This window comes from Otolemur garnettii, unplaced genomic scaffold, assembly GCF_000181295.1.
Source record: "Otolemur garnettii isolate 467f Iridium unplaced genomic scaffold, OtoGar3 scaffold00048, whole genome shotgun sequence".
Classification (NCBI taxonomy): Eukaryota; Metazoa; Chordata; class Mammalia; order Primates; family Galagidae; genus Otolemur; species Otolemur garnettii.
This window is the reverse complement of record NW_003852443.1, coordinates 9,928,030-9,945,049: the sequence shown is the minus strand read 5'-3', so window position 1 is coordinate 9,945,049 and position 17,020 is coordinate 9,928,030.

Sequence of the window (17,020 nt, the reverse complement as noted above, 5' to 3'; positions counted from 1 at the left end):
GTTTCTTTATGACCCGTCAAAACGTTTGCTAAATATCATCTGTTAATTTCCCAAACATCCTGGCTCTAGTTCTTTTATGTGTAACCCGACTCAAGATCTTAAAATAGCTGACAGCAAAATAAAATACAAAATAAAACGCTAGTTCCTGAAGGTGCATTTGTCCTGAAACTGGGCTGTTCAGTAGGATTACAATCTCAAAGGACATGTCTTCATTTTCAGTCCTTTTACGATGGGCAGATTTGTGTTTGGCGATCACCCTTAGCCTTCAGCTTTTTGATCATGAGATTTTAAAAATATCACCACGTGGAGGGAGAGCTACTACTGCTCCCAAGTGTCGTTCCCGTTCCACCCTCAGCCAGCACCTCACAGCAGGACTGCAGTGCAACCGCCTGGGAGGCAAGTTACTGCTGTCAGCATTCCTTCGTGGGCAGGTCTGGCAATCTCCCCTCTGAGGCTGGTGCCAGGCTCCGTTTGGTAAAATAATTCACACTCTTGCAAGGGATTGTTTGCATCTTAAGGTGGCAATCCTGGGTGGAAAGGTGCTTAATGCAGAAGAAGGAGTTCCCAGTGGGGAAATAGTTGTCACTTGGGGAAAAGGAAATGGTGTAGCCCACCCATCAAATCACCCACCAGGGTTCCCCTACCCCTTGGTTGATACAGTATTAGTTGTCATGGCGACCAAACCTCCAGCAGTTGCCCTTAAGACACTGTAAGCTGGTTCCAGAAGACAGCTGACATCAGGATGGGTGGGAGGGGGGGAGGAAGTCCACCCTTGAGGCCAGGTTGCTCAGGTCCTCACCACGTCCTCGGGTCTCCTGCACAGAGGGAAGTGGGGCCAGCTGTGGCTCTGCTCCAGGAAGCTGCTCCCAGCTGGGCTGGGAACCCTTTGTGCTAAGGGAGGTCTGTGAAGACAAGCAGCCGCTGATTATGGGATATTTCATCAGAGCAGCTGCAACTGATCAGCTTCTGACTCAGTGCCCCGCAGAAGGTCCACCCTTAGAATCCTACCAAGCTGTGCATATTGAAGTTTATCTGAAAGGTTCTACTATTGAGTTCTTTTAAAAGGACAAACAGTCTTACTTTATTTTTTTTTTAAGTTTTACAAAACAGTTGTTTGTTAGGATAGGTAACTGGTTCTCTAAGTGTATTCCCCAGACCAGCAGCATTATATCACCTGGGAAACTGATAGAAATGTGCCCTATCCCAGACCAACCCAACAAGAAACTCTGCAGCTTGGGCCCAGCAATTTGTACTCTTACAAGCTCTCTGAGACATTCTGAACTTAAGTTGAGACTCTTGGAAGTACAGTAGAACCTCCATAGTTAAGTACTTCCCTACATTGGCCACCTCCTTAAGCTGACCTAATTTCCATAGACCTGACATGCACCACATGTACATATCAGTACAGTAGACCTAGTCCCTATGTTGACCACTTCCATATGTTGATCAAGTTGCTATAGTCCCTTGCATGGCCAACTAACAGAGGCTCTACTATAGATGAGAAATTCATGATTTAATTAATACAGGAATAATGAGAATGAGGAGTGGTGAGTAAAATGGTGAGCTGAACCCTCTAACTAATATGAAGTCAAGTGTAGTTTCTTGCGGCACAGAGTCTGTTGGTTTTCTCCTCTTCTGGAGCCTGGCATATGTCTTTAGTGTCCCATGGTGTCTGGTCAGGTAGGGATACTGTCCCCATCTTTGATATTATTCTTGTAATGTAAGGCTATGATTTGTTTAGTGATGATCAACTTTACAATGGAGTTTCCAATAGAGATACACAGGGACTGCCAAATCTCCAGAGACTGTTCTAATGTTTGCTATAAGGTATTTCAAACCAGCTGCAGGAGGGAAAACTTTAACTTTGGTAACTGTGATAGCCTTCGGAAGATAGTTCAGAATAGTAGTTCACAATGAGCTGTTATTAGGAGGCTGACAATTTTTCCACAGGGCATTGTGGTGTGTGTACACCTGGTTAGAAAGTTGTTCTATACCTTATCTTTTTAACCATCCTAATGGTGCTTGCCACAGCCCCCTCTTAAGGATGAAGACTTGACTAGGTATATATCCAAAAGACCAAAAATCACTTTATAGCAAAGATATTTGCACCAGAATGTTTATTGCAGCCCAATTCATAATTGCTAAATCATGGAAGAAGCCCAAATGTCTTTTGACCCATGAATGGATTAATAAATTGTGGTATATGTACACCATGGAATATTATGCAGCCTTAAAAAACATGGAGACTTTACGTCTTTTATGTTTACATGGATGGAACTGGAATGTATTTTTCTTAGCAAAGTATCTCAAGAATGGAAGAAAAAGTATCCAATGTACTCAGCCCTACTATGAAATCAATTTATAAACACCCACTCTTCCAAATGAAAGCTATAACCCAACTACAGGCCAAGATGAAGTGGAAAGAGGAGGGGAGGGAGGAGTTGGGTGGAGGGAGGGTAATTGGTGGGACCACACCTATGGTGCATTTTACAAGGATTCATGTTAAATCTACTAAGTATAGAATATAAATGTCTTAACACAACAACTAAGAAAATGTGGTGAAGGCTATGTTAACCAGTATCATGAAAGTACTTCAAATTGTATATAAAACCAGAACAATGTACCCCAAAATTGCATTAATGTACACAGCTATGATTAAATAAAAAAATAAAGGATGAGGGCGTGAGTAACAGCTGCCACGATGAAGAGCTCACTGTCTGCTGAACACTTGCAGCATACCAGTTTCCCAGTGAAGTCTCATCCCCGGTCCTACAAAGTAGGTGGTTTTAATTTCTCCATTTAACAGTAAGAGAAAATGAATCTGAGGAGGAGAAACTTAGCCAAATTCCAAGCTAGGAAGTGGTCACTCCAGGATAGGAATCCCACAGGATCTGACTGCAGTGACCATGGGGTCACCTACAACTTACTTGAAGCCTTAGACCAAGGGCCACCTCCTTCCCTAGTCTCTATACAGGCAACTCTTCCTCTTTATACTACTGCTAGTATTACTTACTACTGACAATTTGCAGAATTTTACATCGGTTGTCCCATTTCATCTTCACAACAGCCCTGTGAAATAGATAGCAGTGTCAAAACCCCTATGAAACAGATGAGGAAACTGAAGCTCCAAATAGCCCAGCAGCCTATCTGAATTTATGCAGTTAGTACGTGGCTGAGCCAAGGTTCAGACTCAGAAGTGCATTCATATTTAATACATTCCATTCTTCCACTTAGCACATCCTGGCTTGTATCCAAATGATTTATGTTCAAATGTGTGGTTATCAGCTATTGATGGTAGACTTTCTGTGTTAGCCATCACTTTTTTTTTCTTTCAAATATTCAAAAGAGACCATGATTTAGAACTTGGTTTTTTTATTTTTTTATTTTTTTACTTTTTTGAGACAGAGTCTCACTATGTCACACTTGGTAGAGTGCTGTGGTGTCACAGCTCACAGCAACCCCCAACTCTTGGGCTTAAGTGATTCTCTTGCCCCAGCCTCCCAAGTGGCTGGGATTACAGGCACCCGCCAGAATGCCCAGCTATTTTTTTGTTGTTATTGCAGTTGTCATTGTTGTTTAGCTGGCCCAGGCCAGGTTGGGACCCACCAGCCTCAGTGAATGTGGCTGGCACCCTACCCGCTGAGCAACGGTTGCTGCCCCTGCTAACTTTTTACATTCCCTGTAGCACCCTCTGTATTGCCTGCCATAAAGTACATGTTTAGTTAAAGAAAGTTGGTGTAAATGAGCATGGAACTGGTTTTCCATACACACTTAGTGCTAGGTGCTCTCTGAGCCCCAAGAGCTGTGCCAAGGGGTTGTGGGGCTACAGCTGTGGCCTTGTCCTCATGGAGCACAGGTAGTTCATGGGACACGAGTGGGCAAAGGACAGTGGTGAGCACTGGGACAGGCTGCACCAAGTGGCCAGATTCCAAGATGCCAGTGAGGGCCTTCTTGAAGCCACATCACTGGGTCGGGACCTGAGACCCAGGGCTGAGCTCTGCCTGCTCACACCATGAAATGAATTTGATCTACTGCTGAACCCACCCCCATTCCTTCATTCAACAAATGTTTATTGGACACCTACTACATGCTTGGCCCTGGAGGAAATTTTTATCCTTGTTATTAAATGACAGTCTTATTGAGATATAATTTGCATAGTGTACAATTCCCCCCTTAGATGGTATAGTTCAATGGCTTTCAGTGTGCCCACATAGTTGTGAACCTACCACCACAATCAATTTCAGATTATGTTCATCACTCCAACAAGAAATTATTATTTTATATCAATGGAATCACATAATACATGATTTCTCGCGAATGCTTCTTTCACACGGCATGTGTTTTCAAGCTTCACCAAGGTTGGAGCGTGTATTAGTACTGTATTTTTTATTACTGGATAATATTCCATTGTACATATATACCATTTTTAAAATTTATCCATCCACATTCATCAGTTAATAGACATTTGGAGTGTTTCCACTTCTCGGTGATTATGAATGATGCTGCTATGAACATCGTGAACAAGGTTTTGTGTGGAAATAAAAATGTGCTTTCGTTTCTATTTCTCACCTAAGGTCAAAACCCTGCAGGTTGTTGTGCAGAAGGTTGGGGTGGGGGAGACAAGTCAAACCACCCAGAGATTCCACTGCTAGGTGAGAAATAGAAATGTTTAAACTTTTGAGGAACTGCCAGATTATTTTCCAAAGCAGCTGCATTTCACAGTCCCACGAGCAGCATACAAGGGTTTCAGTGTTGCTATATTCTGACCAACATGTGTTGCAATCTTTTTGATTCCAGCCATCCCAGTGGGTGTCTCATTGTGACTTTGATTTTCTGGCTAATGTGGAGAGTTTCGAGCACTGTGGTGACACATCTGGCTTAGGTTTAAAAGGATCTGTCTGGCTAAGAATAGACTGTAGTGGAAAGAAGGGAGAGAGAGGGGAGGGGACCCGTTTGGAAGGGTGCTGCAGTGACCCCAGCAGGAGATGGTGATGGACCAGGTTTTCTATTAAACAAAGACAGAAAGGAACGTGGTGAGGCTTCTCTTGGCTTCTCCAAAGGCAGAAAGGAGCCAAAGAGGCTTCTCTTTGGTGTGATCTGTACCTGAATCAAATGCCTGACAGCACAGGGAAGGCACCACAGTGTTGAACATGGCCATGAGGTCATGAGAGGTCATGAGTCAGAGAGATTCAGCTTGAGACCTGCTCCCCACGTAAGGGTATGGGTGACTTTGGGCACACCATTTAAGACCTCTATGCTCCAATTCTTATCTGCTAAAGGAAAATGTATCTCTTCTAGGGCTGTTTTGGTGGTTGCCATTTGGGAGTATTCAAGGCATTACAGAGATTTTTTCTTAGAGCTTGAGAAGAGAGAAATCAAGTTTGAGAGAAAGTGGAGAAGAAGAGCTTTAAAATGTTTGGTTTAGAATCATCTCTGAAATTCAGTTGTCATTTGTTCTGTTTTTTAATTCTCAAATGCTTCTTTCCTTCAACCTTCTGGAAAGTGAAAAAAAAAACCTTCAAATATTTCACATGAAAATCTGAAATGTTCTGTCATCCTAGGTCATATGATAGTCACATGACTTGATTGAAATAAATTAGTTGGAGGTGTATATCAATGGATCTAGGGACTGTAACAATCCATGGCTTCAGTCTAACCTTGTACAATGTCACTTAGACATTGTCAAGCCTCTGTGAGATCCCGTTGATCAATCCAATTAAGAGTGATGCATGAAGGCAAGGCAAGTTACCACACGGTGTTGGCAGAATCCTCCCTTATGGAGTGCCGTCTGTGTTCTGAAGAAGCCAGCGCACAAATACTTCCTGGGTAAGGCAGAGGACCAGATCCTACCTAGCATGCTCATGTTGAGATGGAATGTACCTTTGGATACCATATCTGCTGAGTTCACAGTAGCAACTTAGAAATGTTTAAAAAATAGATTATTCACTTTTTCAGTGGAATGCTTTGCTGTTTTACCTTTGGTTTCTGTTTCTGATTTGAAAAATAAAATGCACAATTTGGTTTCTGTACTAGCTATATATTTGATTTGCTAAACAAGATAAAGCATATGAAAATGTATATCATTTTACAGTTACAAAACTACCTATAATACTGCTTACAAGTAGTGTATGTACCTGCCCAACTCATGGAGGAATAAAAACATAGACCTCTGAGTTCTTTTTTTTTTCATTCTATAGCCCTGGGTACAGTGCGGTGGTGTCATAGCTCACAATGACCTCAAACTCTTGGGCTCAAGCAATCCTCTTGCCTCAGCCTCCTGAGTAGCTGGTACTACAGGTGCCTGCCACAACACTCGGCTAGTCTGCAGTCATGTAATTACAGAGGCTTGAGGTATGAGCTCAACAATTATTCTTATGAGGTAAGAAAGTTTGACTAAGTCCCACTAGCTCCAGATTATCCCTATGTCTAGATTATTTTGAGTTGCGGATGTGCTGGGGAAGAAGGGGCCTGATTTGCACTTTCCTTCAGGAATCCCCACTGAGCACCTTGTGCTCTTACAGGTCCAGAGCTGATGTTACAGAGGTAGCTCTTCACTAAACCCGTTTCCCTTTCTTTTAGACACATAAAGAATGCATATTTCCCAGCTTCCTTTTTATTACGAGTTATATATGATCATGTGACTGACTTTTGGCCACCTGTTTGTTAACTGCAAAATGCAAAGATGGTTTAACATTATGAAATTTATTATGTTATTCATCATATTAATACATTACAAGAGGGAAAAAACATATGATCTTTTGGAAAGATGCCCTGAGAGTATTTGAAACATTTCTGTATCTATCATATGATTTTTAAAGGAGCAGCCTCTAACTAGAAGAACATTCCTTTAATTTGTGAAGGGATCTTAACTGGTCACTGTATTTTATTCATTACATATCTTTTGATAGCCAAGGGTCATGGCAAGAATTTGCCTTAGCATGGCGCCTTATTTACTCACTTAAGAGAAATTCTGACCAGTGAAGTTCAGTGAAGGGCAGACTGCAAAGTTAGGAAGATAGGAAACTGTTTTTCTTCATTGAACTTTATTGTCTGTTGTTAGAGGAAGAATCTGATTCAAAAGCATTCCCTGGTTGAGTTTGGATGTAGTGGCTGAAAAGCTTAAGTGTCCCCAAAGAGTTTCAAGCTTTCATCATGGCATTAAGCAGAGATGGCTCTCCTTTGGGCGTGGTGAAACTTAAGGCTTTCCCAAAACTCCTTCCTGAGATTTGGGGCCCTCTCCAGAGGAAGGAACTTCTTGCACCAGGGGCTCTGAAGAGCCGCTCCTTCTTCCCAATCTCACTCAGGCCATTTCATGAAAACACACGTTTTTTGAACTCACGTATTTAACTTCCTCTATAAACATTTCCCACCAGGTTTAAAAAAACAAAAAAGAGGTCCAAGTTTTATACCCAGTAATGAAGTTAGGCTTATTTTTAAACTTCTACTAATATTTCTGTCATCCTCGAGTCGGCTAGAATTTCAATTTATTCAGGCACAGATCATTCAGAGAGTTTTGCTGTATTTGGCAAATGGTAAGAAAAAAAGAAATTAAATTATCAATTAACCACCTTTAAGTGCCATTGAGCAATACTTTTATTCCCTAAATGTAAAGCTTTACAGGCTAATGCGTCTAATAATTAGCCGGTAGACCAAATTCCTCAGGAGTCTCTTCTGGTCTCCTAAGTAAATAGTATCTCTTGTTGTAATTATTTGTTTTCCCAAGAGGCCAGCAAGGCTGTAATCTTAACAATTTTATCAGTTTCCTCCCTCTATAATGATTTACTGTGTATACCTAAGAGATTGGGAAATCTCTTTGGGCTTCCCTAGTCCAGGATTCCAGAAGATTATTTCCCTTTTAAAGAACCCAGGTGTTAAGGAAAATCCCCTGTTTATAGAATGTTAAGGTTGTGACACAAGTCAATAAAAGCCTGGAAGTGCTGTTACCGCTGACATTGCCCCCCTAACACATGCCACTGTGCCTTTTATTTCTCTTTTACAATACTGTGGAGCTAAGGAGGGAGTGTAAAACTTCACTTTGAATTTCCTGGCTTTTGTTGGTTTGTTGAGCTATTGAATTATTTCCCCTTGCTGGGTGGTGGTTTTTCTGGTGTGCAGTTGTACATTGTATTTTTCTAAGAATTACAATGGTTTGGACACGTCATATTGGTATGAATGTAAACTGTAGGCTGACCTTTGGCATGGTAAGTAGAAGCAGAGGAATGTGTGTGAAATGTGTGAATTCATTTGAACCTGACAGTGATTTCCAGTGGGACAGGTAGTTTTATGGATAGAGTTCACTGAGCAGCTCTCTCTTCGTTTTCCCTTGGGTTGGATCAGTGCATGGAGCTGCTGTGAGTACATGAATACACCAGCTCAGATGAAAGGGAAAACACCCCACCAATCGTTAAAGTACTTTCAAACTTTGAGTTCCCACATTAATTCTTCAGGGACAGCAGATACCCCATGAGCTTGCTCTTGCTAGTAGATTTGCTGCAGAAACATGGCTCTGAGCTTGTTGATCCAGAAAACGTCAGAGATCTCACTGGTTGACTTTTTCTCTTGTTCCTTTCAGTTCTTAAAAACAATGATAAACAAACAAGTTTAGAATGTTTTTGCTTTCTCACTGCAAAATCTCTATATGCTCCTAGTAGAAAAATTACTAAATCAGAATAAGCAAAAAGAGGAAGTCCAAAGCATTACTTAATCAACCACTGCTACCAGGTCAGTGTACATCTGTAGGTATTTTTCTTATGCATAATTATGTTTTTTAAAAAAGCAAAGCAGGGAATCATATCACACTTACTGTTTTGTAACTTACTTTCTTTTAAACCACAACCTTGAACACAATTGCACAGCAATAATATTTTCCTCATTTTTATGTTAATTATAAAGGAAATACATGTGTGCAGTTTAAAGAAGAAAACATCGAGAGAAGTAATTTATGCTAAAAGTCTCTGATTTCTTATCTTTTCACATACGCACACACATGTATATGTATTTTTTAAAATGTATATGTTATTTCTTGGTTAGATGAATTACAGTGCATGTCCGTGCTCCCCTCTGTCTTTCCACGGGACCATAAGCTCTGGGAGCCACGTCAGCTTTACCACGATTATATTTCCAGCACCAGCATAGTGGGTAACTGGCACAGAATAGGGCTTCAGCACATAACTGATAAATGAATATGTAAACTTTTAGATTGTTTTGATTTTTTCCCACTATAAACATTCTTCCACATAGAACTTTGGCCACGTGGATTTTGTAGGTTTTGCCTATTCCTACCAATGAATTTTGGGTCGTGGCCTGCGATTTGGAAACCACACTCCTTGAACTTGTATCCTGGTTCTACTGCTCACAAACGGAGGTGTTCCAGGCTGGCACGTAACAGCCAGTTGTGCATTCTGTTCCCAACTCTGAGCTCAGTGACCTGGTACGGCTAGCCCAAATCAGCCACAGAGGAAATACACACACCACGGAAACTGACAAGTGCTGCAAATCAGGATCAGGATTTTTTCTTTCATCTTTCTTTCTTTTGTCTTTTCTTTCCTTCTTCCTTTTTTTTTTTTGAGAGAGTGTTTTCTTATCATCCCATTGCTATGATCATAGGAAGGTTACATATCCTTCCAGGGCTGAGTTTTCTCATGTGTAAAATGGGGACAATTAAGACCCAAGCTCTTAGTCGTGGCGCTAACTTTGCCTTGCTTGCTGAGGCATCATTCACATGGAAATCTGTAAGAACTGGGCCTTCTAGAATTGTGGAGTGCACAGTGCCGCTCCGAGGGTGATGGTAACGACTAAATGTCTGATGCATGTGGCTGTACAAGGGCTTAGCCTGTGCACTACCAACTTCCTCGCCCCCTTCCCGTAGTGAATATTATATCTGGTACATTGCTGCCATGTAATTACGGCATTCATTTTCTTTTCAGTGATGATTAGCGAATCCAGGCATCCTGTCATTTGTTTATTGGCCATTGGATTTCTATGAATTCTGTTTTTGCTTCTGGTCTGTTTGTTAGCATCCTCTTCTTTCTCATCTTTTCCTCCTCTTTTTCCTTCTTAACTCAATCTGTAGGGGTTCTCTTTAGATTTTTTCAATATGCATATATGTGTTGCAAGTGTTTTCCTCAGTTTGTCTTTTGACTTTGTCTTGTTTTGCTTTGGGGTTGTTTGTTTTAATACCAAAGATACTTTAAATGCATATATAGTAAAAATCATTACTTTTTTCTGGGTTTGGTGTCATGGCTAGAAAGCTATTTTTCAATTATAAACATAATCTCAAAAAACTTCAATATTGTGGGGAGTATTTCATGTTTGGATAGACATCCAGTTTATTTTGATATCTATCTACCTGTCCATCCATCTGTCCTCTCATCCTTTGTCCATTTATTTATTTTGCTATTATAATTGTGGTCATTATAAATATACACAAATACATATAACAATTATAAATACACATAACTATAAGTAGCTATTTTGCTATCATAAAAACCTCTGGTTCAACGTTCTTATAGTTACATTTTTGCATCTGAAATTATTCATCTAAATAGTGCCAAATTGTCCTCCAGAAAGGTAATGCTGTTTTTTACCTTCACTATCAGCATGTGAAAATGTTATCATGTATTTGCAAAAATAAGAAATCTGTGAAGCAAAATGTTGTTTACATTGAGAGTTTGGGATGCTGTTTGTAGTATTTTTCCTTTCGGCTAAGAAGATGTCTCAATGTCTTTCCAATTCTGATTTTGTTGCATCTTCACCACATAAATTATCCAAACACAAAGACCGAAATGCATTGCTAAGCTCTTTATCAGATCTGGGGAAATAGAAACAACTGGAAAGGCAGTTGGAGCGGCTGCATAATGCTCATCACGAAGTCTTGAAAAGAGACAATGCAGAAATGCAAAGAGAGGCTAAGCAAATAAAGATTCAGGGGATGTGCCCGTGAGGGAACTAAGCCCACAAAACCCAATATGTGAATTGAGACAATAAGAATGTGAGTCCGGAGGTGCTCAGGAACCTCAGCTTCCTGGATGCACTGTGGGAAGTGCAAATGTGGTCTGAGGCATCCACTGTGTTCTCTGGTGTGAGCTGTCACGCTGCGAATTCACCAAAGGATGTAGGAATGATTTCACACAACAGTTCACTCGGTGATTTACGTGGGTGCAGGCAGTGGGGTCATATGACACTGGAGAACCAATAGGCAACAGACCTGCTTTGCCACTGACAATCAACCGACCCAGATGTCAGCAGCCAATATGACTGAGAACTGGGAAGGATAATAACATTTACATTGATGTTTTCAGCTGCAATTGCTACATGCTTTTTCTCTGCTATTGCAAAGATGCAATATGTTGATTGTACCATAAATTCCCCAGCCTTCATCCTTTAAAGCTTTCTAACCCAAATTTGATAATTTCACAGCAGGGCTGTGGTTTGCTGTTATTCTAAAATGGAATCAATATCTGTCTTATATATATGGTTTTTCAGGGATTATTGTTTCTATTTCTTCAATACCACTGCCATTTAATCAAAAGGCAAAATTCAAGAAAAGGCAAGAATATATTGTCCTGAATGTTAAGCAATACTCTCTGCATGCACAAGACGTTGATGAATATTTCAAGGAGCATCTCATGACTAATCTTTGTCACTTTAAGATAAAAGATGCAGTTGTTATACACCCAAAGTCTTATACTCAGCCCTGAAAAAGATGATCATTTGGTAAGATTGACTTCAGTGGTGTAGCTACACATGGCCGCGTTCTTCAGGGAGAAAGGGAAAATAAAAGTTAAAAAAGAATGCAGGAGTTATGTTGTAATTTTTATTTTTAATACTTACAAAGATGCAAATTTTTCCTAGACCTCAGCATAATTTTTAAATACAGATAAAGCTGACAAAAACAACCATCGCAACCAAAAAATGGCAACTGTGGAATTTTAAAGGCCGATTGGTTATAGTGGTAGGAAGGTAGTAAAAACAACTAGCTATTCATGAGGCCCACTGAGGACTGGCTTGCTAAAATGTCTCTCCAGGGAGGGATAAAGTTTATTTGCCTTTTATTGTTCCCCATTTGGACAGCCAGAAAGTCTTGGGGAGACAATGGGGCATTAACAGAAATGCCATTCAAGTCCCAAGCAGGACACTGGCTTTTAATCTTGGCTGGGGTGCTAACTTTCTCTCCACCTTGAGAACATTGCTCCAGTTTTTGGACCCATGTCTTCATCTGTAAATGAAGTTTTCATATTCTAAGAAGGAAATTCCATGAATCTCTCTCCCCTGATACCCACAGGGTAAGTGGTCTTCTCTTTGATGCTGGAAGAAGTTTGAGAATGGCAGATTGCAGCTGGGTGTAGAAAGATACAGGTTCTTTCTCATCTAGAGTAGGGTAGAAACAGAAAAGTGTGCTGGTTGGCATTTAGGGAGCTTCAGCCATGAGAAGGGCCATGCACCATGTCGCCCTCTGAGCAGGTAAGAGCAGGCTGACCGTCAGCTGAAAATGACCAGCTGTAGGATCTTCATGAGTAGGATGGTGTCACACTCATCCCCAGAGCCTCACAAAGGGCCTGATAACCAGTAGCTACCAGACATGGATTTTTCATAAAGTGAATAATCCTTAAATCTCCAGTTCCCTTCTTTGCATTCTAAGCCATATTCACCTTCATGACTAACTTTGTATTTGCAGTTTAATATTCATTTTCATAAGAGAGTTTCCCAAATAGTATAAACTTCAGACCACAGAACTTGTATCTGCCTGCTGTAGGCATGCAATAAATATTTATTGACTTAATGAGTAAGAAAGAAAAAAAGAAGGAAAAAAATCCCAAGCCCAAAAGGCCCGTGGCAACTGGGAGGATCAAATTCAGCTTTGATCAGTTGAGGCAACAATCCTAAATGATTACCGAACAGCAATACACAATGATTTACCTCAATTAACTCAGCCGGTGAAAAGCTTACTTCTTACTTGGCAACCAAAGGCTTGAAGGCAAATGTGTTTATTCTTCTCGAGATATTCTGAGTGATTGCCGTGAGGACTGTAAACATCTCTGGAAGGAGAAGTCAGCACATACAGAGCTGTGCTTGGCACTGAGCTAGGTACTCATACACATACGTCAATTTACTGTTCCCATTTCGTAGATGAGGAAACTGAAGCTCACAGAGGTGCAATAATTTTCCTTAAAGTTATACAATTATTAAAGCTGAGATTTAAACCTTGATCTGTCGAGTCCAAAATCCTATCTATGGTCTCCACTATTCTATGGTGAGAAATTTGTGGGCCCTTTTTGTGGGTTGTAAAAATCTAATAAAAAATAAGAAAAGCACAAAGGTAGGAAACTGAAGTCCATGTGTTTGGACCTTTAACAATTAGTGAACAGGGTGGCACCTGTGGCTCAAAGGAGTAGAGTGCCGGCCCCATGTACCGGAGGTGGTGGGTTCAAATCCAGCCCCAAACTGCAAAAAGCAAAAAACAAACAAACAAAAGAAATAGTGAACATAGAGGAGTGACTTTAAGCACAGGCTTCAAAGATCAAGTTGGAGGAAAGTGGCAATCAGAGGGATCAGGAAAAGGCCCTTAAAGTGACATGATAAAATATAACTCCTCTGCAGAATTTTAATTTCTTTGTAGTTCTGCAGAGTTCTGGGGTTATACATTCCTTGTGCTAGGAAGCCCTTGAGGCCAGTGCTTTGGGCACAGGAATGTGTGTAACGCTCTGCTAGGTACTGCGGTACATTCAAAAGAAATACATGATGTAATCCCTGCTCAGCAGAGCTACGAGGACAGTCAGGCCAGAACAGGGAGTTAGAGTCCTCCACATTGATAGAAGGTGAGCTATGAGGAAGGGAGAGGAGATAGGGAACAAGACAAAGTACAATACACTGCTGGTTTTGTGGATTTCTGAGCCTATTTTCAGCACTCCGCAGTTTAGAACAGGAATTTATGTGCCTCTCACAATAATCTCGTGGAGCAGGTAGGGAAGGTGTTATTAGGAGGCTCTGAAGGGCAAAGTGCTCTGCCCAGGGCTCCCCAGTGGGCGAGTGGTCGTGCTGGGAACTGAGCTAAAACCCTCCAACTCCCAGGCCACCGTTCTTCTTACCAGACAGTAATTCTCTGCAGTGTCACATTTGATAGGGAAGCATCCACATGACCCAATGCATTTTAAACAAAGTGGAATTTTTCCTATTCACCAAATTGGGAACTGATGCAAAGTTTGGCTCAGTATTCAAAGTGTGAGAGTGGAAGTCTATGACTTTGGATTTAGGCTAAGGATGCATCTGGATATATCAAAGGACCTGGCTGGTGTGTGCTGGTAAAATGGCCCTGTGGGACTGCTTTGTCGCTGTTGTTGATGTCCACACGTAAATGCTCTCACCAGAGCCTATTCTACCAACAGTTTCAGGTCTTCGTAAGAAGTCCCTGCATATCGTTGCTGGCAGTAGTCTCTTCACTCTTTCCTCTCTTATTTTTGATGCTAAGAAGCATCTTGAGAGAAATGTGGTTACACCTCCCTCTCTTCATCCGTGTCTGTCCATTAGAATATAAATTCATACTCTGGATCTCATTGATTTTTTAAAAGTGGCCTGACTTTATCTGTCTGACTACAGCGAGCTAACTACATTATTGATAATTACTTCTCCTTTTTAATTCTTAAAGAACAATGCCCGGCTCGCGGATCTGAAAATCAGATTTCTAGGGCTGATAAGAAAGCTGTGCATTCATTACGATATGCTCCCTTTCCTCGTATGTGCAAACATCTCTGTAGGGAACTTACCCACTGAAGAGCTCCACCTTTGCTGCATTTAATGTGTCTCGATGTTACTGAATATCTGATTCGAGATTTCTGATGTTTTGATATGCCTTTGTGGCACGACTTTTCCATGATTAAGTCCAAAGATCTCTATTCACATTGCTCTGAAAACCTGAAGTGCAAGGTATCCATCCCGTTTTATCCTTCCTTGGTGGGTAAAACCCTCATTGGATACTAATGAGAATTACAAATGTGAGTAAAGGAGAAACTATTGCCTTTGGAGTTGAGGGGCTGGTTAGGTAGAGATGTATTGCCCTGGCACTTAAGGAAAATGATTTATCTGTTTTGCTTTGTCCTCCTATAAATCAAGACTACGGCATAGTGTTAAACATTCCTCAATATTTATGCTAATATAAATTTGGGTTTACATACTTGACACTAATTCAGGAGGAGCGGTGCTATTAGAATAATGTCTACCTGTGACAGCCGCGGTGCTACACAACAACCACTTTAACTCTTTATTAGGCTGTGGATGATCCTGCAGAAAACACATGGTAACTTTCCCCGGCAGGAGCAGTTTCTCCGACAGGCATATTCAGACCACGTTCTTTGTCTTTTGCTTGGTTTTGGTTTTGATGTTAAGTTAGCAATCGCAATTGTATTTATACATTTCCTTCTAAGGAGTCATTGGAACATAGAGAGGAGATAGGACGTGTCCTGGGGGGAAATGGAAACCTCGAAAGTTTGCCTCTGTAAGTCTTGAATATAGTTCAGGACTCCAGACTCCAGACAAATAAAACACAAATGTTTGCTTAAGGATAGGGTTGGTCTATGTAACTAAATGTCTTCCTCTTCCGCCATAGTTATGTTGACATCACATAGATGTGACTCTTTCAAATTCCTCAAGGTCTTTGAGTGTCAGTTTCCTCATAAGGAAAATGGGGGTGATATTGGGACTCGTGAGAGTGCTCCGTCAGAGGCCGACAGCACACGCAGGGGGGCTTAGAGCAGGCTGAGGGACGGCGCTTGGAATCCTGATCCCTGCTCTCTTCATCCTGTTGAAGTATTTGTGAAGGTCCACGGATCCCTCCAGTCACAGGCAATTTTCAGAGATGTTTAGTTGGGGCTTCTCTGCACTAGTCCAGAGGAGCTCATAGACTTGCTTGGGTTCACTGCACTGGAAGTGTCTACAGAGCCTCAGAAGACTGTGACTTGGGCCAATCTCTGATGAGCCACCTGATTGACCTTGAGGGGTGAGGAGAGGACACAGTAGCTTTACTTCCCATATTTCTCATTGTCTGTGTGCATTTTTGACATTATCTGCATCTACCCCCACCATGCCCACACTTAATTTAGTAATTGGTTTCTTCTGGAAGCTATGTATATATGTAGACTGACCACCTTATCTCCCATAAAACTTTGGGCGTCCTTTGATTACTTTCAATGCAATGTACAATGAGACTTCAATGCCTTATTATTATTCTTACTAACTGGGAGACACACCAGGTTTAAAGTCAGATTTGTTTCTGTGTTAATAATACATTTGTATTACCCTTCCTTGCAATCCCCGTCTCTACTCCTGCTATCTTCAGTGTGAGTTTGCACTTGTCAAAATGAATAATATGCAGCATCAATTCAAACTCCACTTTTCCAGTGTGTTCAGCCGTAATAGTTTCACTTTGCCTTGATTCTGTTGATTGCTATTAAATCCTGGATTGCTTTAAATTCTGTGAGATAGTCCTCAAAGTATCACTTATAAATTGTGTGCATTTATTAGAACAAAGAGTATGCAAGCCCCTGGAAGAGATTGCCTTCTACCTCTGCGCTCTAGGTAGAAGAGGTTATGGAAACATATTTTATCTTTTGAGAAGAAATTAATTGTTTAAAAAGTAATAGAATAAATGAATGTGGCAAGGCTTTTCCTTTTTTCCTTTTTCTCTCCTCCCCTTTCCTTCCTTTCATGTTTTATTTTGTGGGGAGAAAATATAACACAAACCTAACACACTATAGTGAAGAGAGTGGATTATGGCCAAGCTTCATGACAGATTTCATGTGTCTGCACAACATTGATGTAAATGAAGTGTTAGCTGAATGTATTGCGAGGGTATTGTTCGGATGGAATGTGTCTGGGTTTCAAAAGCCAGTCCTCAGCTCTTTTATTCTTAGAAGGAGGGTTGTTATAGACTACATTTTGAGTAACCCTCCAGATTGAGGGTTGCAAATATCAATGTCTGTTTTAAAAAATGGATCTGGTTCAAATAAAAACCCATCCAAAGTGTAGT